The sequence below is a fragment of the Ambystoma mexicanum genome, chromosome 7q (genome assembly GCF_040938575.1).
Source record: "Ambystoma mexicanum isolate Mex_15411 chromosome 7q, UKY_AmexF1_1, whole genome shotgun sequence".
NCBI lineage: Eukaryota > Metazoa > Chordata > Amphibia > Caudata > Ambystomatidae > Ambystoma > Ambystoma mexicanum.
In genome coordinates this window covers 244,514,395-244,540,081 of record NC_090941.1, presented here as the reverse complement: position 1 = coordinate 244,540,081, position 25,687 = coordinate 244,514,395, and positions in this window count along the sequence as shown.

Sequence of the window (25,687 nt, the reverse complement as noted above, 5' to 3'; positions counted from 1 at the left end):
AAGCCAAGCAAAAGAGACTTATCTCTGGGGTGAGTGCTAGCCTCCTGCCTGCGCACTCTCAGGTCTGGTATCGGGAGTAGTTCAATGCTGCAAGGAGAGCATGAGTTACTATGCTTTGTGTGTTTTTCCCACACACACATAACACCATTCATATCTCGAACTTAGTGACTCCTCCCCAGACAAGCACTCTTGTCTGCTGCTTTGTTCATATAGTTTTACTGGCCCCCGTGAGGTTAATACACTGTTCATGTGGTAAGGTAGCCACACGTAGCCCCGCGTTAAATGGAAGACCAGGTGTTAACAATCATACATGAGAGAATGCGACTTCAGTACAAGTAGCGGTCTGCCACTCGCGGCTTTCTATAGGCAGCACACGTGGCTAATTGCATATGCTAATGATATGCACTGCACTCGAGTTTGTGTGTCGCTGGGTGCCCCCCCCCTTGTGCTGTATTAGTTTGTAGCTAGGACCGCTACTGCACTAATAACGTAGCTTCTATGGATTAGGGGGACTCAATGATATGGCTGACATCCCCTGCGTGTGCCCCTGACAACTGTGAAAGCTTCCTGGCATTTGCTCCTCAGTGCGGCTTAGCTGTACTGTGCACATCTCCCCCAACACCTGGATAAGTTCACCAGCAATGGCGCTACTTAGCTTGCATGTGCGATGTGCCTGGAGGAAGATCGGCAGGGGCGTGTCCCCTTGTGCTCCTCACCTTGATTGGAGCTCCTGGAAACACGTCTGCTTCTGTCGGACATCTGAGCACAAGCCCCATGCTTCTGCTTGCACACGCATGCGCACATGTGCACCACCCAACGTGGCCAGGATTTTGTAGTTCTCGGCCCGGTGTCTGCTGGTCAAGGTAGTCTGGAGGCTCATTTTCCTGCAGAAAGGGCATAAAAGCTGTTAATAAGGCTGGACAGTTTCCTGTGTGTTTGTCGTCATGCTGGTTGTCACTGGGCCATGTCTAAGACCTACATCCAAACTCCTCCCACACAGCCCCAGGTTCTGTACCCTGACAGGTAGAGATGGAACTTGAGTTGAAAATAACCAAGGAGGCTGGCACAACAGGATGGTTGAGCTGATAGCGTGAACAAAGAAAGGCAGAGACAGCAGAAGTCTTGAAAGGCACAGAGAATGTGAGATAGCCGGAAACAGCTGACAGAAAGTTAAGAGCCACAACAGTTGATTGGCATTGGCAAAAGCCAACAGCCAACACAAAGGCATGGATGTAATAGATGAAAGACAGGAGGAGCGACAGAATGATGCTGTTGAACAGAATTGTACTGAGGCAAACCGAGGCAGTGTAACAGTATGTGGAAATAACAGCCCGAGAGACAGGCGGACAGATCTGCAACAAGGGCAGTAGCAGGAAGAAGAACAGGGACTAAAGGCACCAGAGTGTGAAAAACAAGTAAAAGAGCAGTTGTCCAGTAGGAAGACTGCGCCCTCAGGCAGCATCAAAGTCCAAGAGGGAAGACAGACACAACGTGCCGTCCAAATGGAACGGAGCATAGTAGTAGTATAAGCGGACATCTCAGGTGAGGACTGGACCATGACTTGTGCCTATTGGGTCACATTCCTAATGCATCCTCCTTTGCCACAATCCCCAGGGGCTGAACTGAACATGTACCAACTTGACATTGTCAACATCCGGCCCCCTCCCACCATCAGTGTGACTTTGACGGCCAAAGGGTGCAGGCTATTGTCTACAGCATGAAGTGCATCAAGCACATATACAGGCAAGAAAAGAACATACTTCACAATCAACATCAATAAATGGATATTTCAATAATGTACTCACCAAAATTGATTGCAGACATGCCGTGGAGAAAACATCCATAATCCCCACTAGGGGTGTTAACACAAGTAGTACAGCAGCAGACAGGCCACAGATCTGATGAAAGGCCAATGCCCTTGTGTACATGGTTGTAACACTGAACCATCATTGCGAGCCCATGGATAGGGGAAGCAGGAGTGGCATATGTGAGTCAAGACCCCAAGCCGCAAACACATACACGAGACAAGCTTGAAGGGCCCAGCTGTAACAGACAGTGGATGCTTTCAAAAGCCACAAAGCACCACACCGTCACATGAATGCACAATAGACAAACAATTTTAAACCATATTAACTAAATAAACTAAATATAAAAATAATAAATGGCCACATATGACCCGGCGGGGGATCCACCCAGGAGCGGGGAGGTACAGGGTGAACCTCAACACCCACATGCGATGATGTTGAGATAAAAAAAAAAACTCCATGGGCTCAACGCCTGCACGGCCCGACCTGTGTGGGAGATAAGGCATTGTCCTCCTCACCCTCTGACTCAAAAGGTGGATGTGGCACAGTACCCTGACCACACCTATGTGCAGCTTGCCCCTCGTCGGCAGCAAGTCTGCAGGACGGGTGAGCCTGGTTCTGTGCGGCGATGACACGTAGGTCAGCATGCAGAACCTCACATGATACGCGTGCTTCCTCTTGCAAGGTAGCACATGTGACACAGAGTTCTTCCTGCATGACCTGACATGAAATCTGGAGCACCTCACGGCATGCACGTAGCTCAGCCGAGATGGTATTCTCAAGCTGCTCCAACCTCTCCTCTGTCCACTGCCTCTGGGACATCAAGAGCACACCCAAAGTACATTTGAGGGATTGATGGTCATCCCTCAGGGCCTCCCTGTGTGCCTCTGCGTGAGCAGCAAGTGCTTAACGCAGAGACACCATTTCATCCCTGCGTGCCCTGTCTGAGGCTGCCATGCCCAGCCTGAGTGAGCGGGCCATGGACTGTGCTTCCCGCTGCTGGAGCTCCACCTGCCTGGCAGGAGGGAACACAGATTGGGCCACACATTCCATGCTCTGTGCGATCTTATCAGTTTCTGCCCACTGTTGTTCTGAACTGGCACACATGGATCGCTCCCACTCAGTATACCTCAGGATACCCCAGTGGCACACAAGCAACGCGTTGCCGGGCCGGGTTGGCACTGCCCGCGGCTGCATCCGTTGACGGGATACCCCAGTCACATCATTAACTTGTGTGGAGTGTGACCGTGCATCCCAATCCACCACAGGCAGAGGTTCCAACATCAGAATCACTCACCGTCAACGAATGGACATGATGCGCATCTAACTCAACATTGTCGTCAGAGCGATCATCCAGGCTAGACTCATTGCCAGCCCTAGATACGATGGTCTGGAGCACAAGTGGGTTCTCATGGCCTACCACCCTATGACCCCCACTTGTGCCGGGTTGCTGATGTGATAGCAACCCTGTGTCTGGAATGACATGACCATCCTCTGGCTCCATTACGTCATCATCTGCAATGTGGAAAAAACAAACATGAGTACACATGTCAGAAGCACATAACCCAAACACACATAGACATCACATCGCCATCCAACACATGAAACAGACATGTCACACACACATGAAAATCCAGCATGCATCCAGTGGCATTGATATGCAACCACATTCCACAAGCAGAAATGGATGTGTCTAAATAGCAAAGCCTACACATGTACAGAATGCAGTATATCACCTCCATCACACACCACCTCTGTCAGGCACATGTCACAGGCAGAAAAGACAGATGGCAACAAAGAGATTGCACATACTATACACATGGCTGAACTGCAAAATGGCCACAGCTGCAAGAGAATCCAAACACACAATGACACACGTAATATGCATGTACACATGCATCACTAAACCATCATCACCAATATAGCTTCATCCATCTGTAGCTCGGCCCGTACCGGGCCTCATGGGCCATGTAGACATATTGAATTTCATGAGCAAAGCGAGGGCCTGCAATCAGGCATGAGGGATCATAACGCACAGTCTGGTCTGAGCTGCCAGCCATGAAGCCTCCAGAACACCACTCAGGGCCTGATTGAGCACATTGTGCATTGATTGTGCCTTAAACCATTATTCAGTGTGAAATCATCATGGGCAGGACCCAGCAAATTAGCTAATTGGGCCTGGGCGTACACATACTGCACCACAGTGCACCTTCAGGATTGTGCCAGTTGAACATAACGGGAGCAATGCTGAAATCGCAGTAGCATTAACGTTAATCAACTACATTTTAGTCATTCAACCAAAAAGCTGTGTAAATGAACATCTTCACACACTCATGAGTGAGTAGCTGCAATGTTGCACTACACAACGTTGAAGCTGCTTGCATATGTACATGTGAAAGTGTTCATGGACACCCGTGTCCATACGTATGGTGATTGTGAACAGCATCCTATACAGCAAAGCAAGCAGCTACAATGCTGCTTGCTTCGATGTATGTGAAAGTGTACACATACACACGTGAAGGCAACTCCACAGTCATTTCAACCCGATTGGCAGGCTACAATCAATCAGCGGCCTATACCAGTTGGTATAGGCCTCAGATTGAACAATCAACTTTGCTAAACACCCACTAGGGTGTTCCAATACTGAGTACATGTGTCACAGGATGCACCTGTGCCCGTGGCTTTCATGACAGTGAAGGGATAACAATCTGACCATACATGCCAGGTCACTTTGACGTTGCAGCAGTGTGTAGGCATGTAGAATGGTGTAACACGGCTCAGAAGTGGGTTGGTGCAGTGCAGAACATGTTTACGTTACTGACTATCTACATGAACAAGTACATTATGATGTCAATCAATAAACATGAAGGCAGTGTAAGGGCAAGTTCAGGCATCACGTGCAATGTGAATGCAATGGGTTGCATTGGCTACAGGCAACCGCCCTCCCCCCCAGACCCCCTTAGTGAAAATGCAGGGAAGCATTGCATGGCAGTGAAAGGTTGACCAGCAAACTGTATATTGGCAGACAGTGTTGACTATCGTCAATTGCATCAACTGACAACACAGCAGATGAGAATGGACAACAAGCAGGACACATGATGAACCCTCAGTAGTACACCCATTTGTGCAGAAGGCACTACACCAGTTGAACAGAGTCAGGGGGCCTGAAACTGGGGGAAGCCTGTGCCCCTCACAGACTATGACACCCTAAACATGTGCGTGATGCAGGACTGAGCCAGAGTGGGCATGGAATGGAAGATCAAAGGCCATTAAATGTATGTCATCCTGGACACGTACTACATTTATCATCCTGCCAAGGAATCAAAGGGGCATGCATGGAATGCACATGGAACATGAATGGGCACTCATGTCCCTGCGGAGCATCTGCCATCTGCACAGTCCGAGTGAGACACCCTGCATCAAGGACAAAGGATGTACCCCATTGTATGTGTCTGGCAGGTTGGCAGGGGTAAGTGTGCATGTACACAGGAGCATGGAACAGGCCTTGCAGCAGTCCATCATGATACCCACCAGTGCCATGGTGAAGTTGGGGTGCAGGGGGTTGGAGGGGCAAGGGAGCATGCCTACGTGGAGTACCCGCATGCAGACAGAACACACATGCACGTCAGTCATGCAATGACATAGTCCCAGTGCTGAGTGGAAAGACACCCCAGGCTACATGCGGAAGGGCCAGTGAGCTGGAACATGGACCGGAGGGGCAGCCGGGTGACTAGCATGTGGGTAGGATGCAAGTGTGGTGATGAGGACAGTCCCCGTCTGCTCTACATGTCCATCATGCTGCACATCAGGCATGCATCAGTGAGGCATTGCATGACTCGCACATGAGAACCATGTACACATAGCATGTAGTGACAGTGAAGCACAACACATCACACAAGCAAACCACATATGGTCTGGACAAACATGCAACAACACTCACTGAACGGGGAATCAAACTCCAGCATCTCTCCCACTCCTTCGTACAATTCTGCAGGTATGAACTCTGCAGCGATCAACGAGTGCGTAGTGAGATCTTCCTCCTCAGATGGTGACCCACTGCCAGTCACCTGAGTCATGGCATAATTGGAGGCACGCTTCAATTTAGCACAGCGTCGGAGGTCATCCCAATGCTTTTTGTACTCCTGAGCTGTGCGTACCTCATGTATGAATGCACTGACACCCTCCGCAACATGCTTCCAGTGGGACAAATGCCGGGCAGCCGTAGTGTGACAATTCGGGCCCACTAGCAAATCACGGTCGTGTCCCGACACATAGTCCACAAGGAAGTCCAGTTCCTGCTTGCAGAAAGGCTTCTTCCTCGACGTGCCGGAGGCCGGAGCCGTGTGTGGGGTCCCAGCCTCTTGTGCAGATGCAACCTTGCTCCTCTTGGGCAGTGATGCGGACCCTGACTGGCAAATGCCACCCTGATCAGTAGGGGAAGTGGCTCTGGTGGATAGAACCGAGGGAGTGGCAGGTGTAACAAGGACGGAAGCCCTGACTTGCGTCAGTGGCTGCTGGGTGCCCTTGACTGGACCCTGTGAAGCAACATCTGCTGTGCCAAGGTCATTGACCGGGACTGTCCTGGATGGTAGACTCACAGCCGGGGTGGTGTCAGCTGCATCTGCCCATGCACTTGCCAACACCCAGCTGCTCAGGGCAGCAGATGACAATACTGCCCCAGGGACATGTGCCTCAGTCAAGGCAGCCCTGCGTGCACTTACCGTGTGCCTCCTGACCTCCTGGAAATCATCCTGGGACTCTTCAGGTGCCAACGCAGCATGCGCTGGCCAACCCTGAGCCTGGGTGGTGGGTCCACAGCTGCACCTGCAGCTACCACTACCCTTGGGCCCATGCCAGTCGATGAAACGGACTGCCGGTCACATGGGTGTCAGATGCAAGAGCTGCATCTCGCCCAGAACCACAGGGGGTGGGGGCATGACTGCACCAACACGTGGCACAACATTGTGCCAAAGTGGTGCACCCCTGCCTCTTCCTCATCTGCAGCCTCCCTGGACACCCTGGAGTCCCCCTACTCCCTGGTCACCCCGGCCACGTCCCTGACCATGCCCACCACGTGGAGTAAACCCATCTGAGGCGCCCCTCACCTTTCGTGGCCTCCCAACCATGGCACAGATGTAGTAGTGCCGGCACAGATGTAGAAGTGCCAATGGGAGGTGTACACAACAATTGTCCTAGGCAATTGGGGTGAAGGGGTGAATGGGGCCCCTAGGGTTCCCTAACGTCTATGGAAACAAGGCGAGTAACCACACATGATAGATACGCCAGACACGAGGTTTTATCCAAAGCTAGGGTTTATTGCAAAGCAAAACTCTCAATTGGCCAACTCGGTCTCATGCCCCGCGACGTGTATCTCTAGACGTGTATCTCTAGACCTCGAGGGACGCAAGAGTGTGAATTACATACATCAGTTACATATATACAAAATGCATATCAAACAATCAGCTATGACATGTTTAACAACCCCCTTTTATTGGGTTTCTTTGAACTTGGTGTGATGATGGACATCTCTGACAACTATGACACCTTCAAACATCTATTCTAGTAACAATTTGCAATTTGTGAGTGTGGAGGCATCTTTCAGTTGTTGAATAGAACACAGCGCTTCTGTTCTTGGAAACGAGCTACATACGGGGGGGAAGAGTTGCATTCCAAACCTTGCTATCTATTAGGTGCTATTCGTGTCCTGGGAGCCGACACGCTCTAGCGGGGCTCAGCACAGGGGGGCCGTAAGGAAAGCATAATTCAAGCCTTTTGCTGTATTATTCTAACATATTCCACCATATAACGAGACTGGCTGGCAGCTGTGAAATGATTAAATGCCCCGGACCTCTGCTTCAAGGCTACATTCGGGAGGGAGCCGGGCATTCTTCCTAGCGCTGCCTACATTGCGTTTCAACAAACTCTTGTTATCCTCACGGCCCTGCGGCCTTGTCCTTTTAACGTGCATACAACAATGTTTTACAGTCGAGCAGTGTAAGCAGAAAATATACCGCGTAGCAATAGGAACAGAAAGCAATGAGCAATGGTTAGAAAACAAAATGGCGATTCTTGTTACATCAAAAATGGCTGTTCATTGGCAAACTCGAAAACCTATATTCTGTCGTGCATGAATCGGTTGGCCCACGGCCACCAAAATATGTTTGTGGTCACAAAGTAGAGGTGTCCATTTTTCTAGACTGACAAACCCTCCTTTGGCCGTATGCCAAATGTCTCATCTATTTATTGAAACCTCTTCTAGTGATGATGAGTCTGAAGTACTTATGTCTGAATTTTGCATGCTATCGTAAACATCATCATCTTCATCAATATCTATTTCCATCAACTCTTTTACTGTTCTCATCTCATTTGGGTCTTGGTCAGCTCGACCATGAGGTTGTTTTTTCTTTGTCATCATATGCATACATCCTTCCGTACATCCCTCAGTTACCTCAGCGCAAACTATTGGTAGGCAATGTATGCAACAACAGCACGTTAGGAATATTCCAAATACCACTACTAATATTGAGATCAACTTCCATCCCCAAGAACGTAGTATTCCCCAAAACCAAGATCCCATTCCCCAGCCTCCTTCTTCAGTAGGCAGTTCAGAGCTTAGGACATGCATTTTCTTTATCGCTTCAAAGATCGTAGGGGAATAGTCATCGACATAAACGCAACAGGCTGATCCCACTATTTTGCAAATTCCCCCACGATCAACCAGGATCACATCGAGAGCCATTCTATTTTGCAGCGTCATTAACCTGATTCCTCTTTCTTCCAACGTCATGTTAAATAGTATATCTGTTGTTGTGTTTATGGTATTTATGGTATTTTTTAGAATTCTGGACAGCTGCCTTATATTATAGGAGTTCACTATCTGCCCTAAGAATGGAATTAATGATTTTGCTACATTAGTTGCTATGAAAACACCCTTGTCAGTCCTTTTGAGTCTAGTTCTGGATAGTCTGGCCATGTCTGCTGTTTCTAAGAGGAATACTCCTGGGAACAGTAGACCTAGGTAACATGTACCTCCCCAGTTTCTGGGCGACCAAGGATATGCTTTCTCTCCACATATAAAATAAACTGGATCACCTACATATACTGGTTCTATTTCCCATTTTAATACCACTGTATTCATGCATTCAGTATATGTTCCGACTGAAAAAGAGCCTTTCTTTTTTAGACAAAAAGGGACAGCTCTTGGGCTATAATTCACCGTGTAAAATGGCGGGATTGCATCTTTGTCCCCTTCTGTTCTTACACGAAACGTCATTACAGATGTCTTTTCTGGTGGGGACAATCTATCTCGTCTATTTTGTCGTGTTATCTTTCGTGTACTTTTCCTCGTGGGCTCTGGGGCTATTACTTGTGCTTTATGGAAAATGGAACAACCCACAGGCTTCATTATTATCTCCTAAAACTCAGTCATGTTGGTTCTGTCTAATTGACCCGTACTACTCTCATTCCATTTCCCATAAAACATTGCACCTAAAGATACACTACATGCAGAACTTAATGGTAGTGGCTGTACATACCACCCTATTCCTTTACCAGCATGCTGTGGTAAATGGGCACATACCCAGCAATTTGTTTTCTTCAGAATTGCATGTGTCATGTTCATGATTAATAACAACGTATTATTCACAAAACCTTCCCTGTGTCTTTCTTCCATTGGGGGCAGGGTATAGGTAATCACCTGAACCGGGCTTTCAGTAGTGGATATATTAATTATTGGTAAAAACATTTCTAATGGGTGTATCGCTTCCACATACCATAATATTAGGGTTGTCGATATTGGTGCTACCACGCGCATAAAGCAGATTATTATTGTCAGTGCCAGCATACAATTCGTTTTAACATGCGTTTTTCTTAAGTTTACAGTCTTTATAATTGACTCATTCTCAGCAGTGGTAGTACAGGAGGAGGCTGGAACCGGTCCTGGCATGTTTCTCGTCGCCCTTCTTCTTCCTTATCACAGTTCCTCGTGGATATCTCTCTTCGTCGCGCTTGCTCTGATGTCAATAAGTTCAACGGAATTGTCACAGTTCAGTTCTGCCAGTCCTTAATAGCCTGGATTTGTTTATTCATTTTTAGGCAAGATCACTTGTCCTTTCTCATACTGCTCAGAGGACCTTTGATCAGTTATCTTATTGCCTTAGTACCATGTGTGCCCAGCTTGTCTGCTCTGGTTCCTGACACATGTACTTTTATGTTCACACCGAGGAGCCGCGAGTCTTGAATTGTCCGACTTGCACAATTCTCACGCTTCTCTCCTCTACACCTATAGTTCCTTCTCCGTCCATGAGCTGAACCAGAGGTTGACATCAACACCAAAAAAGAACTGCGGATCACTTTGTCTTTCGAGGCTGCAAGTTGTATCGCCTTACTCCTGGTATTGTGTGATCCGTGAAGAATGCCGGTGCACTTCCAGATTCAGGCTCAAAGTCAGCCTGTGGCGCTTCTGCAGGTGCTGGTGTGCGCCGCACCAATGATGCAGATCCGTTCTTTGGCATGCTGGCACGTGCTAGTGGGCGCCAAAGGGGTACACAATTTGTTTCTGCTGGTTTTTGCAAGGCAGATTTCGTGTCGGCCAGCAGTGATGTCGATGCTGGGCAACGTTGGGGCACTCTTTGCCCTTCCCCCTCTTTGGCAATCGTCTTAGGCTTTGTTTCGAGTTTCACTTCTCGTTTTGGCAGATTTGGTGGCTGCTTACTGGCAACAGTTTCTTCCGTTCCTGGGACCGCTGTCTCGTTCCGGTCATCAGGGTCAGGCAAGTCTTTCAGTGAATTTGGAATCTTCTTAGCATGGGTGGCATGGATCCACGACTTCCTTCCATCCACCCGTATTTCCGTCTGCGTTGCCAAGAGTACTTGATAGGGCCCGCGCCACCTGGGTGCTAACAATGACTTTCTTTCAAAATTCTTTAGCAGCACCCAGTCTCCTGGCTCCAGCGAGTGCCACGGACCGGTGTATCTCACTGGTAATGCCTCCTGCACCTGCTGATGAATCAAACGCAATTTCTGCATTAAAAGGCCTAATAAGCACTAAGCACAGGATGTTCTACCTCACTAAGTCGTTTTGGCTGTGGTGCACACCATACATTTGCCGGCCTCCCCATTACGATCTCGTACGGGGAGAGCCCAGTTTTAGCCTGTACAGACGTACGCATGCATAATAGTGCTATTGGTAATGCATCCACCCACTCAACTTGCTTTCCGCACAAATCTTGCTAATCTTTGATTTAAGAATCCTGTTGTGCCTCTCCACAAGACCGGCAGAACTCGGATGCCTTGAACTATGGAATCTCTTATCAATCTGAAGACCAGCACATATCTGTAACACCACTGCGCCCACAAAATGTGGTCCATTATCGGACCATAGGACACGGGGCAAGCCAAATCTGGAAAAGTATTCCTTAAGCATTACTTTTGCTGTGATCATTGCTGTGCAGTCCTTCAAGAGATATGCCTCCACCCACTTACTGAATACACAGATCACCAGTAAGACGTATTTTAAGTTTTGGCATCCCTCCATCTCTATGAAATCAAAATGGATCACCTCAAATGGCATAGAGGGCGGGCCAAAACTGCCTATTGGAGTCACTGTTCCCTTTCCTACATTGTGTTGCAAACACGTGATATAGTTCTGCACCAACCTCTCTGCATTCTTTTTTATGTTTACATTCTGCCATACTGCAGAAAGGTGCTGTATTATCTTTTTCGAACAGATGTGAGTACGGGCTGTGGGCCATTGTGACCATTGCAGTCACATACGAATTTGGCAACATCCAGTTTCTAGTTCACTTGTCCACCCAACAACCTTCCATATCTAACTCAGCAGAGACCTCTGCCCACCCCTGTATTTCATCGCTGTAGCTTCGGCCTGCATTTCTTTGACAGTGGCAACTCCATTTTCTATCATACAGGGTACTTCCTCTGACTGAACCGTCATCATTTTGGTATTTAAATCAGTGGCAGTTTGTTTCGCAATTCTGTCTGCAAACGCGTTTCCCTCTCCTACTTTGCATGTTACCTTTTTGTGTGCCTCGCATTTCACTATTGCTAGGCGTTTTGGAAGCGTGAGTGCAGACATCAATCGTACGATCAAAGGGCCATGTTGAATTCTGGCGCCATGTGATGACAAAAACCCTCTCTCAGCCCAGAGTCGACCAAAGTTATGAACCACCCCAAAAGCATACTGGCTATCAGTATATATATTCACATTCAAATTTTCAGAAATCTCGCAGGCTCTGGTTAATCCTATTATCTCTGCGGCTTGTGCCGAATTGTAGGGAATTCTTTCGCTTTCTACAACGCTCTCTAGGGTAGTGATAACATATGCGGCAGTTGTCGTGCCATCTGGTAATTTAAAACATGAGCCGTCACAAAATAACTCTCCATCTGGCTCTTTCTGTGGGGTATCACTTAAATCAACTCTCCCCTTGGTTTCTTCCTCAGTGACCATTAAGCAATCGTGGGGGGGTGATTCATCCTCCCCAATTTCTTTTATGGGTAGTGGCATTAATTCTGCAGGAATCAAAGCGCTACACCTCATAATTTGGATATGGGGCGCGAACAAGATAATCTCATATCTTGTCAATCTAGCAGAGGTGAGGTGTTGCGTCTGTGTCCTATTTAATAGAACGTCTATGGCATGTGGCACCATCAAAATTAAAGTGTGCCCCAATACCATCCCTTCCGTTTGTTTCACTGACGCAGCAGCCGCCGCGGCAGATCACAAACATCGTGGTAGTGCGCACGCTACAGGGTCCACCGCAGAAGAAAAATAGCCGCATGGCCTATTTCTTCCACCTTGTTCCTTTGTCAAAACCGCCAATGCACATCCTTCACTTTCACACACAAAAAGTCTAAAAATCTTCTCATAATTTGGCGTACCCAAAACTGGAGCCGAGCATAATGCAGTTTTCAATTCATCAAATGCTTTCTGACATTCCTCATCCCACTGTAACGGCATAACCGCATCTTTTTTAGTCAAATTCACCATCGGCTTTACAATTAACGCAAAATTACCAATCCATTGTCGGCAATATGAAGCCATGTCTATTATGGCTCTGACTCCTTTTTGTGTCTTTGGAATAGGCGTACAAGAAATACTTTCTATGCGTTCTGGTGTTAGCCTTCTCCCTTCTTTCGAAAGTAGGTAGCCTAAATAGGCCATCTCCTTTCCTTTATATTGAAATTTCTTCAAACTAGCTTTATGGCCATGTGCCGCTAGGTGTGACAGTAGTAATACAGTGCTGTCTTTACAAATCTCCTCTGTGTCTGCAGCTAACAATAGATCGTCTATGTATAGCAAGAGTACACAACCCACTGGTAATTCTAGCATATCTAGCTGCTCTTTTCATGCTCTACTGTAAATACTTGGGCTTTCCGTGTAACCTTGCTGAATCCGCGTAAATGTAAATGATCGTCCTCCTAATGTGGACGCGAACAAATATCTGCTGTCCTTGTCCACTGGAATACTGAAGAACGTGTTTTTCAAATCCACTACACTAAAATATTCTGCTGAAACAGGTATCATTGTCAATATTGTAGTGAAATGTGGCACTAGAGGAAATTGTGGATTTACTACCTTGCTCAATGCGCGCAAATCAATTATAAAACGGTATGGTACTTCATTGCCTCCTTTTTATAAACTGGAAGAATCGGGCTGTTGCATGTACTGCCTGTAATTTCCTCGATTACCCCAAGTTTACCAAATCTGTAACAATACTCTTCAATCCTTTCTCACCTTCAGCCGAAATTCTGTATTGGGGAATTCACGGTAGGGTAACACCTTCTTTCAAATGATCTTTACTGGCTCTATCTTTAAGCATCCTACATCATTGTCATGCATTGCCCATATAAAGGTTAGCACTTTACTTAGTTTCCCTGGTAAAGTTTCGGACATGAATTCTGACACAGGGGCATTGTGTGGCCAAATCGTTAGGAACACTCCGTCTGCCGTGCAATGTATAACGGAACCTAATTTTTTCAACAAATTTAATCCCAACAAGTTCTCCCCACAATTTTCTGTTAAAATGAAAGGGCAATGTTCAGTAAATGGTCCTATTGTAACTGGGACTGGTTTGGACACTGGATTTATGACTGGTGTACCTGCGAACCCTACGGAAACATTCTTTTGCCCTTACAGTGGTATATCCGGAACCAAGTGGTGGTCTATTGAACACTTCTGCGCTCCTGTATCTACAAGAAAGGGTTGCTTCTCATTCCCGACTCTCATTTCTACGTAGGGTCCTCTCTGAATCACGGGAATAGACACTGGTTCCGACCCCTGTTCTGGGCTGTCCTATTGGGGAAATAACACATCGTCCGATGTGTAATTATTGCTGTTACTGTAATACATGTTTTGCTGTGTATCGAAAATGTTTCCACTCTTTCCTCTATTTCCCCCACTCTGGTTTCCATACTGTTGGTTTCCCTGACTCTGGTTTGGGGCATTTTGGTTTTGGCCTTGGTTTTGATTACCTCCGTTATTGTGATGCTGCTGCATATTATTCCTATTTGGTCCATTCGCTCCTTGGTGTCCTCTAGGCTGTCTCCTCTGACCAGACCCATTTCTATTCTGCAGATGTGGACATTGCGCTCGCCAATGTCCTTCCTCCTTACAATACGCACACTGATTTGGTCCCACTGTTCCCCCATGCATATTCAAATGACTCCTTCCTTGTGCGTTCCCTCGCCCTCTATTATGTCCTACTACTTGCTGCAGTAGTACCCGTGTTTTCAGATTTACCCTTTCCCTCTCTTCTTTCTCTTTTCCCGCAGTCACTCTGTGCTCATAATATTGGGACATGTGTAATACTAAGCCCAACGTTTTTGCTTGCCATGCACTCTCTGATGTCATTATTAGCTCCTGGATTGGACGTTTTAACCCCCTCACATATTTGTCAACAAATAACCTCTTTCCCGCTTCCGAGCCCACATCCTGCCCACTGAAGTCTGTGAATACTTCTTCAAATCTATTAAAATAATCTGTAGCTAACTCATCCTTGCCTTGTACATATGCAGTCAATTTGTCCCATTGAATTCTTTTCTCTGGGACAATTTCTTTTAATTTCTGCACTATACGTGCTGGTAATGCTACCAGGTTCGGTCCTGGTGTTCCTCCAACCGCTTTATATTCTACTATTATCAAGTCCGCCCATGTGACGCCAAAGGCCGTTACGTCATCTACCTTCCTTATTTGTTTCCATATGTCTGCTGGCAGAATCACCGGGAATATTAGGTCTATGTCACCCCTGGTAGGCACGGATGATTGCAGGCAGGACTCTACTTCCTTGTAAAACCCTGCAGGATTCTTTCTTATATCAGGAATCGTCTGCTTTATGTTGTTCACCTCCTGTCTGGAAAAGGGGACATGCACATATTGGGTGGTGTAATGGGCTGGTGTTACCTGCGCCGCTACATTGCCCGCTGCGGGAACCTCTACTTTGGGCACAAAGCTGGGTGGGACCTCTCTCATAGGAAATGCCCCACTTACTGTCCCTCCCCCTTCTCTCAGGTGTAACAATATTCCCAGATCCAGCGATAGGGCTATTTCTCCTGTCCCTCGCTCTAGTGCTCTTCTATATACTGCCATTATTTCGGGTGGGCTGGCCTTATCATTTTTTATATCTTTATCTAATAAATGTTCAGCCTTCGACTGTAGCGCTTTTCTTTTCATGGGCATGGAATATTCATCAAATATCTCATGTATCTCCATTGTGGGAATGCTGGGTCCGACATCCATCTAAACGCTTCTCATATACATACTTTTAATTTGTCGCCCCTCTGCACTGACGACATTGAATGTCGTTGTTGTATATACGGCTCTACATTTTCCTTCCTATGTCTCCCGATATCCCTACTCCTGTACCCAGGTGTAGCAAACATTTTGGCATAATCATTATCTAATTAATTTTTAAGTTCAAAAAGTCCACATACATGTTCTCTCACTTCTTCATCCCTCTCCCTACAGCGTGCTAATGCATTCAAATCTCACAATCGCTGCGGTGGCAATTTCCCAAATAACTGTTTCCATTTCTCCACCAAATATTCACCCATGCATTCCAAAACTACCTGTCTTTCGTTGCTTCTTCGAAAGTCATACATCGAAGCAAATGCTGCCATCCCATCATTCCCGTCTAAATTCATCTCTGCCTGTTGTTGCAACTCCACCTTCCTTTCTTTGCTGATCGCACTGCGAGTTACCCTCGTGCATCCCCGTTGGTCAGTCCCGCCTCTTGCCCCTGCGGTTTCAACTTCAACCCCGGGAGGAACGGATGGTACCGAGCCTGTGTCTGAGGCGGGAGGTGCGGATGGGAATATGGGAACAGGTAGTGTCTGTTGTGGGCCTGGTTAGTTAATAGGAAGTGCTACGTGTGCAGTCTGTGGCTGTGGGAGGGTTTGAGCTACCGGAGGGAGAGCTTGGGCTATGGGCGGGGTTTGGCCAATAGCTACGGACGTGTCTGGCCTCACTTCTGATCTTGGGCCTTGTTTTGTATGGGTCAATATGATTTCTATCAATTCATCTGCTATGTGTAATTCTCGATGTGGATATATCTTTTCTATATTCAACTGGTCACGCCTACGTGCCCTTCTTAGACTCTCAGTCCACTCTACCTCTTCTTTCTCTTCCGCTACTTCACCTTTCAATTTATGCCTGCGCGCATGCTTCGCTCTGCTTTTAAATCGGAGCATTGCTTCCCTTCTCCAGTCTTTAATAGTCTCAAATGCTGCAGGACGCGCTTTCTTTCTTATCAACACCCTTTCCAAGTTATCTATTCTCGCTATCTCAAAACTACCATTAATCGGCCACTGATGGTCTTGTTGCTTTCTAGTTTGCCTATGCCAAGTCTCACAGAATATTTTTGCACACACTCTATACTTCACATACTTTTCATACGCCGGCGTTCCCCCAGGTGGTACAATTTGGCCATCTTCCAAAGATTGTCTACCACAACGGAAAAACCCTGCTAAGGTGGACAATATCCCAGGCATGTTTCAACCTTCCCCCTGGTTAATCAACCTTACCTAGGGCGTTTGATTTTGCAAAGTCAACTCTCAACCAATATCAGGATTACTTTGAATCAGGGAATGATTCACCTGATAGATCAAGTCGTCTGTATACTGACGCACCAAATGATGTCGTGTCTGCGTTTCTTGGCTTCCACCTCGTTTAGGGACCCTCGCCTCCTTGTTCTCTAGCCAGGCACGTCGATCAGGGATCAGATGTGTGCAGATCTGCAAAGGAGTCTCTAATCACTTCTACAGGGCTCCCCGAACACCTCTTGATCCCGGCTCGATCGTCCCGTCCTCGCCGTTCTCCGCCTTACTTAATTACAACGTTATGCGATGCAACAAGTGGGGGAGGGTCCCTATTCGGGCGCCATCTTGAAAGGGGCCCCTAGGGGTCCCTAACGTTTATGGAAAGAAGGCGAGTCACCACATACGATAGATACGCCAGACACGAGGTTGTATTCCCAAAGCTAAGGTTTATTGCAAAGCAAAAGTCTCAGTTGGCCAACTCGGTCTCACAACCCGCGACGTGTATCTCTAGACCTCGAGAGACGCAAGAGAGTGAATTACGTACATCAGTTACATATATACAAAATGCATATCAAACAATCAGCTATGACATGTTTAACACCCCCATTTTATTGGGTTTCTTTGAACTTGGTGTGATGATGGACATCTCTGACAACTATGACACCTTCAAACATCTATTCTAGTAACAATTTGCAATTTGTGAGTGCGGAGGCATCTTTCAGTTGTTGAATAGAACACAGCGCTTCTGTTCTTGGAAGCGAGCTACATACGAGGGGAAGAGTTGCATTCCAAACCTTGCTATCTATTAGGTGCCATTTGTGTCCTGGGAGCCGACACGCTCTAGCGGGGCTCAGCAAAGGGGAGCCGTAAGGAAAGCATAATTCAAGCCTTTTGCTGTATTATTCTAACATATTCTACCATATAACGAGACTGGCTGGCAGCTGCGAAATGATTAAATGCCCTGCAGCTCTGCTTCAAGGCTACATTCGGGAGGGAGCCGAGCATTCTTCCTGGCGCTGCCTATGTTGCGTTTCAACAAACTCTTATTATCCTCATGGCCCTGCGGCCTTGTCCTTTTTACGTGCAGACAACAATGTTTTACAGTCGAGCAGTGTAAGCAGAAAATATACTGCAAAGCAATAGGAACAGAAAGCAATGAGCAATGGTTAGAAAACAAAATAGCGATTCTTGTTACATCAAAAATGGCCGTTCATTGGCAAACTCGAAAACCTATATTCTGTCATATCGTGCATGAGACGGTTGGCCCGCGGCCACCAAAATATGTTTGTGGTCACAAAGTAGAGGTATCCATTTTTCTAGAATGACGGGGGTGGGATACAAGATGTTAACAGCACCCCAGTGCACCTGCAAGGCTGTATGTGACCCCTGTGATAAAGTAACGGTTCACACAACGCTCAGGCAGCCCAAAACTGCAGCAAACCGTGCACATAACCCCCGGTAGCCCACGTGTGTGGAATTAACCTGCCGCAGAACGCATTATCACCCAGGGACACGAAAAACATTTACGCGTGGGACACGCAGGCTACAAGGACCTCGAAAACGGGTACGCGATACACAAGGGGACCCGCAGTGGGAAAAATAGCGTGCGCGACTCACCGTCTAACTAGCGTGGTAATGAAAAACACGCATAGCCAATACCCCCACCAAAAGAAGAGATATGTCCTTGATCCGCTGTGAAGTTGTGATGGTGCGTGAAACAACCAGAAGTAGCAACACACGCATTGGTCGGCACGAAAGGCATGTACAGCGATCTGCCAGGACCCACTCACCTTTAACCTGTGCCGAGGGAAACTCCCGCGCGCGTCACGTCACTAACGTGCTTAGGCCCTTTCCTGAATTACACGCATTATCACGTGGACATGCTGTTTTTTCACATGCTGAATCACTATGCACCTGTGACGAGGGAAACGCCCGCGCGTGTTACGTCACATACACGCTTATGCGCTAAGGGCCTTTCCTCAAATTACACGCTGACATGCTTTTTTTTCACGTTCCAAATCACTCCGTATCAAGCTGGCCACGCGACAACACACGGAAGACCACGCTCCTGCCCAGAAGGCCATTTTCCTGCTCCCCAGAGCCCCGAGCAGACTCCCACCAGCCATCTGCTGCTGCCTCCCTGCCTGCTAGCCACATGCCCTGCCATTTGGTGCCTGCACGTCAGCCATCTGCAGGGGTCCAGTTGCTGTGACCACTCCTGCTGGAACAGAAGACACCCAACTGAAGTTCCATCACTCCACAGCTCAGCACCAGGACCCAGTTGCCCACCCACACCTGCCTCGGGGGTTGCCATGTCGGGGAAAACACCGTCAGACACCACTGGCAACCCCCAGCCATAGAGGCAGAGGGCTGCCAGCTTCACAGCTGGAGAGGTTGGCATCCTGGTGGAGCAAGTCCTGGTGCATTATGATGCCCTCTACGGGAGAAGACACGCCGACAAGGATGGACGGCAGAGGATCTGGCTGGACATCATGGTGTCCATCAAGGCGGAGGGGGTGGCAACCCGCAACATACAACACGTCCGTAAGCGCTGGTAGGGCTTCAGGTCCAGGACCCTCAGGTCCACCTTACCACCAACGACATGAGCGTCCTGGAATGCATTAACCCAGCGCTTCACCACCAGGTCCTCGAGAGGAAGACCGGTCCGGAGTCGAGCAGTAAATGACCATGCGTACTTATTAGACGCAGTGCATGTTGAGGGGTGCCAGGAGTGTGCAGCTCGGTCATATGTCTGAAAAGGTCCATGTATGGATGTGTATGTGCAGCAACATGACCGTGATACATGTGAATCCTGTCATGTGTGATGCACATCAATGGTGTATGTGTTCCAAAGCATGTAGCACAACTGCATGTGGAGATGCACACATGTTCATGTATGAGCACGGCATACATGGTCGTGTGTGTGTTTCACATGTGTGAGACAGTGATACTCCATGGATGCATGTGACACAGACATGTAGGAACCCGATTGGCAGATGTGACATAGTTGCCGGTGATTGAACTGTGACAGGTGATGGAGATGTACAGATGCATGTCTGTCTGTTGGCGAGTATTCATGTTTTCGGCACTCCCCATGTTGCTTGTGACGTCATGCCAACCTTCGGATGTTCATGCTGATGTGTGTGTATGGATGCTGCTGCCTGCTGCATGATTTCTTTCCTTTTGTGCATGTGTGTGGGTTCAAATGATATGAGTGTTGGGAAGTGTGATGCCATCTGTGAAGTTTGACACTGCCACTCATGTGCAACTGTCACGTGTGTATCTGAACATTATACAGTGCCCTGATGCCTGTGTTCTGTCTCTCCCTGTCTGCAGCATCGACTGATGAGGAGGGCGGAGATGGTGCTGTGGAGCACAGAGGCAGGGATACCACCGCCAGCCAGAGACGCAAGGCCCAGCTCTCCTCCCACGTTGTCATCTCTTCCGGGAGTGAGGAGTCAGGTGCCGTGTCCATGGCCGCAGCTGCCGAGGGAAGCTCCAAGAGCTGGGGGTTGGAGGTGGACTCCTCGGCAGCAGTAGGGGCAGCTGAGCCCCCACAGGCGCCTATGGAGGAAGATGGCAGGGAGCTATCCAGGTTGGTGGGGGGTTTGGTTGAGGAGGAGGCCATGGACGGCCCACGCACAGCGCCTGGAGGGGGGATTCAACTGGTGCTATTGGTGCAGCCCACGGGCAGGGACAGGAGGCAGCACAGGCCGCTGCGCAGGTGCCTGTGTGAAATCTTGTCGCCAATCCTGTGACTGCATCATCCAGCACCAGCAGGGATGCCTTTGTCCAGACCCGTTTACAGGGAGGGGATGCGTGAACAACAATTGGCCTTCCTCTCCCTCGGATGTGGCAATCCGTGACCGGATTGAGCCTGTCCTAGCTGGGGTGGCGATGCGTCAACGTAGTATGCAGGATGACGTGCAGAGTTCTTGTGTGGAGAATGCACATCATTTTGAATACCTCATTGCCCGTGTCAGCCTACTAGGACAGGTCGCGGGAGCTGGGTTCCTCCGTGTGCTGGATCTTCTAGCGACTCCCCTTCTCAACAGAACTCCCTATGCGCCAGTCATCCTCCATGTCATCTTCCTCCCCAAGTATCACCTGTACCACCCTGTGGAGCTGCCCCTGACCCAGTAGGACACATCCCTGCCACAGACGGGAGTCGGAGGTCCATCAGGGGTGGCCACCCCACCAATTGGACCCCAGCAAGAGGAGGACGTTGTCATGATCTCTGCTTCCAAAAGGTCAGGGTTTTCCCAACTCCCTTGGAAGCAGATCCATAACCCAGGTTCCGAGTGCCAACCAGTCCCAATTGGGACCTTTTGGACCCAGTCCTGGCGCCAGTGGCACCAGGCTCATAAATATGCCCAGTCCCAGCGCTGGAAGCGCCGGGCTCATAATGCTTGGGTGGACTTACCTGCAGCAGACCATGCTGCTTACTTGCCTGCCAGTTGAGCCTCTGATCCCCTTCTGTTTGGAACTACTTTTCCTGTTGGGTGGGGCTGGAGCCACTCCCTAGATTCAGAACACTGGAACTCTTCTGGAAAGCAGGAACTCTTTTCTTACCTAGGCGTGGCTGTGGAAGGAGACACCGAAGCACTACAGGAGGCTATTTAAACCACACCCGGTAGATGAATCTTGCTTTGCGTTATTCTGCAACCTCTGCAGCAGAACGCTCATCGTGTCTTCTGCATCCGGTCCTGGGCCTAAGGAAAAAGGCTTACCATCCTGAATCCAGTCTTCAGCAACACCTATAAAGACAAGAAAGAACAGGTTAGCATTCCGGCATCTGAAAGGCAAAGGCTTACCATCCTGAATCCAGTCTTCAGCAACACCTATAAAGACAAGAAAGAACAGGTTAGCATTCCGGCATCTGAAAGGCAAAGGCTTACCTACTCTTCGTGCGCTCCGGAGGTCTTCACACTGCATTCCGGCATCTGAAAGACAAAAGCTTACCAACTCTTTGCACGCTCCGGAGGCCTTCGGCGCTGCATCCCGCATCTGAAAGACAAAACAAGGTGCGTTTAAAGACATTGGGGAACTTTAATACTCACGTGCCATTACTCCTTTCCACATCTAATCCAGTGGGTATTCCGGCACCCTGCAGCCGCTCCGAACTCGTACCTGCAAAATAAAAAGACAGTTAGAGCGCATCGTGAAGCAGGCAACAAGCGCTTACTTACGTGCTTCCAGGCGCTTCTATTAATCACACGGGCTCCATCTTCAACTCACTTCAGCCCGTCATCCGCCATCGCCGGAACCCTGCAAAACAAGAGACATCATTACTAAAGACTTTAAAGACATTTGAATGACTCGAAACTTACCGTTCGTGCAGTAAACGACGGACAGCAGTCCTCTGAAGTCAAGAGGCCTGCGCTACCTATCCAGTGAAGAAACTGGTTACAGCACCCTGCCCCGAGGCAGATGGAGAGCTCGGCATTCACTTACCTAAGACATCTTACTCTACACGTCAGGCATACAGTGCACAGAGGTCCAGCCCAAGAGCCAACCGGGTGCTACACATCACCTTTGGAGATACGGTAGTCGCCCAGTCAAGACCGGCGCCTCTGCGAGAATCAGGTGAGCGTTACAGACGTGCAGGCATCAACAAGCAGGGCACATGCATGGCAGCAGCAGGCTCATGGTGGGAGGGATGATGGCTCGGGGCCAACAACTTCACAGGGGCAGGCATCGGCCGGAGGGCAGGAGGACCCTGGATTGGGAGTGTCTTCTGTGCGGCAGCGGTTGGGCCAACAGATAGATGCGGAGCGGCGGAGGGTGGAGGAGGCACGGCTCACTATGGTAAGGGTGGAGGACTCCATGCACAGGGCATTGAGGCGGGCTGAGTGCCTCGAGGCAACTCGCAGGGAGTTGGTGGAGGCCATGGCTGCATCCCTGAGAGACCGCAAGGCCAGGGAAGAGGCCCGCCTCCAGAACATCGATGTGGTATTCGATGATGCCCTGGCCCGGAACATCAACAAGTCAGCCGTTGGACTTGCCCGCCGCATTTGTACATAGTTCTTTAGGGTTAGGATTCCTTTGTTTTTTCTTTTTTTTTGGAGTTCATGGACTTTGCTCCACCTTATGTATATAGTTTTTTATTCATAGGATTTTTTGTAGGTTTCCTTTTGTTTTGGGATTTGGACCCTTTGGACTTGGATTGTATATAGTTGAAGACTTGTACATACTTTCTTTTTTTTACAATTCCCATGGATCAATGTTTTTTTTTGGGGGATTATTTAATTCATATTGACATTGGCGATGGACCACTTTTCTTTTTTCATGCCTGGGACTTTTGTTTTGCATTGGATTTTCCTTTTTTTTGGTAATAGCTTTCATTATTTATTAATTTGCAAGTTTGATTTTCATTATGTTATTTCATTATGTTTTGAATACATTTATTTTAACTTCTTGATTGGTGTGTACTATGCTTGGTTTTGTGCATGTCTCAATGTACATTGCCTCAGTCATTTGTTGCCACTGTGTTGTGTTGTACAAGACTGTCATGGCCTGGGTGATTTGGGAATGGGTGCAGTGGATGGCTTCATGCTTGTACTGGGTGGCAAGGGGGATTTGGGTTGGCATTAGGGCCATGGGTCTGTTTTGTTAGAACATGTTGTTTGGTGGGCCATGAGTTGGGGAGTGCTGGTAGGTGCCCATCAATGGGGGGTTGGGGACGTGGGGGGACGTGAGTCGGGGCCTGCTGGCAGGTGCCCATCAATGGGGTGGTTGGGGGGTGGGGGGACATGAATCGGGGCCTGCTGTCAGTTGCCCGTCAATGGGGTCGGTGGGGGGGTGTTTGGACATGAGTCGGGGCCTGCTGGCAGGTGCCCATCAATGGGGTGGTTGTGGGGGTGGGGGGACATGAGTCGGGGCCTGCTGGCAGGTGCCCGTCAATGGGGGAGTAGGGGTGGGGTGGGGGGACATGAGTCGGGGCCTGCTGGCAGGTGCCCGTCAATTGGGGTGGTTGGGGTGTGGGGGGACATGAGTCGGGGACTGCTGGCAGGTGCCCATCAATGAGGGTTTGGGGGCGTGGGGGGACGTGAGTCGGGGCCTGCTGGCAGGTGGCCGTCAATGGGGGTGGTTAGGGGGTGTTTGGACATGAGTCGGGGCCTGCTGGCAGGTGCCCATCAATGGGGGTGGTTGGGGGTTGGGGGGACATGAGTTGGGACCTGCTGGCAGGCGCTCGTCAATGGGGGTGTTTGAGGGGGTGGGGGGACATGAGTCGGGGCCTGCTGGCAGGTGTCCGTCAATGGGGGTGGGGGGACATGTGTTGGTGCTCCCGAGTGCATGGTGCCATGTGGCCTGCCTGTGAGGCATGGTCTGGGGTGATGGGCTGCCTGGGGGCCATGGTATGGGGTAATGGGCTGCCTGCGGGCCATGTTCTGGGGTGATGGGCTGCCTGTGGGGTATGGGGGGGCACACCCGGGAGGGCACACACTACCAAATCGCGTGTGAAAGTCCACGTGCATGCCCTGAATACACATACCCCGCTCGTGCCAGCGAAATCACGTGTAGAAGTCCATGCGCACCCCTGGAATACACGTACCCCACTCGCGGCAGCGAAAATGCATGTAAATGTCTCTGTGCACCCCTCGGAATATGCGTACCTCGCTCATGCTAGCGAAAACACATGTAAAACTCCCTGCGCACCCCTCAGAATATGCGTATCCCACTCGCGCTAGCGAAAACGTGTGTGAAAGTCCATGTGCACTCCTCGGAATATAGGTACCCCACTCGCGCTAGCGAAAACGCGTGTAAAAGTCCCCACACACCCCTCGGAATACACGTACCCCGCACGCGCTAGCGAAAACACGTGTAAAAATCCCTGCGCACCCCTTGGAATATGCGTACCCCGCTCGCGCTAGCAAAATCACGTGTAAAAGTCAATGCGTACACCCGGAATACGCATAGGCAGCCCGTCCACCCTCCGCATGGCCTGCAGGCAGCCCATCAGCCCTGGGCATGCATAGTGATATTATCAGAAGATGACATCTGCTTAGCATCCAACCTTTGGGTGACAGGACTTACATAATCAGTGCCTGTTCTTCCCGTTGTGAGTTTGGCATTTTGTTCTATGACCACAACTAGGTCATTCAATGGCCCGTGAGTTAGCGATCGATTGATAACTATTTCGCCCAGGTCAAAAACCAATCTGTTGATGTTTTCAGGTATAAATTTAGAGGACAACACAGTATCTGTTATTTTTTTCTGTGCCAGATTAACAGATCGAATAAAGGGTTTAAAACTTTTAATACCTGTAGGTGGAATTGCTCTCAAATGTTTGGATTTTGTTTTTTTCTGAGGTACTGTGATTTTCGATTTGGATTTCATAGCATGAGATACTGTTGTTTGTAGTTTGGAAATGGGAGCCTGAATGTAATCCTTCAGCATTTGGAATATCAATGGATGTTGTTCTGTTAGTGGTTGAATGTACAAGTGTGTTTGGATCCACACTGATCATGAGTCATTGATGTCTACTACCAGTGCTTCACCTGGCTTTTCTCAAACAGGGTTGATGACTCATTCAAAGAAAGGTAATACAGAGGGCATGGACAAGGTACCAGGTTAGTATGGGGAGGGTACGTGATATGCATCCAGTGTGCTCGACTCAATGATTGCTGGATAAATTGTATGTTTGGTCTTGAGCACCCTTTCTTGTTCAATCCATTCCACTATCTGTTGTATCTGATCTGATTGTAATATTATTTTTCTTTCTAATGACTCAAACAGTTTAAATAAACTGGTGATAGTCACATTAACTGCAACAAGAGTTATTTCAATCATGGAGTTCTGCTTGGGACTCTTATGCTGTGTAGGTGCTAT